This window comes from Fukomys damarensis, unplaced genomic scaffold (assembly GCF_012274545.1).
Source record: "Fukomys damarensis isolate Sample0158 unplaced genomic scaffold, DMR_v1.0_HiC HiC_scaffold_37, whole genome shotgun sequence".
Classification (NCBI taxonomy): domain Eukaryota; kingdom Metazoa; phylum Chordata; class Mammalia; order Rodentia; family Bathyergidae; genus Fukomys; species Fukomys damarensis.
In genome coordinates, this window is record NW_022900949.1 from 1,624,981 (window position 1) to 1,625,546 (window position 566).

Genomic DNA, 566 nt, shown 5'->3' on the forward strand with positions numbered 1-566 from the left:
GTTTTTGGCGCGGAAAGTCCCATGTTCGTTAGTGGTTTCTCTATGTTGACATCAACTGGGGACTTTTTGTTCCTTTTATTCCGGGAACTGGGCGGGGTATTTCGGGTACAGGGGAGTTATGGCCTTCTCAGCTTTTCTTATTCTTTCATGGCTTAGCTGTTAGGACGTTCAGGACAGGGGCCCCTGATGCAAGCAGGCGCCTCCCTTCTCAAAGGTGGCCTCCGCCTTTATCCAGCAGACACCCGGGAAGCCGCCACCCCCACTTGCCTGCATCCTGCTCCCCAGCTGGGAGCAGAGTCCCAAGAGGTCCTCTGGAGGGGACGCACAGGCTCACGTGGCCTAGTCGCCCTTGTGGGGCACACGGCCCCCAGGCACACAGGGTAAAGAGAACTGTGTAGGGAAGGGAGGGTAGCAAAGGGATCCCCAGGGCTGAGGCTTTGCCGGGGTCACCCCACCCCGGTCACGCGGGCGCAGACAGTTTGAGGGGACCAAGCACGCGCCGCGGGGGGGCGAGCAGGCGCCGGGAGCGTGGGATCTTTAAATGTGGGCGGGCCCTGCGGGTCGCC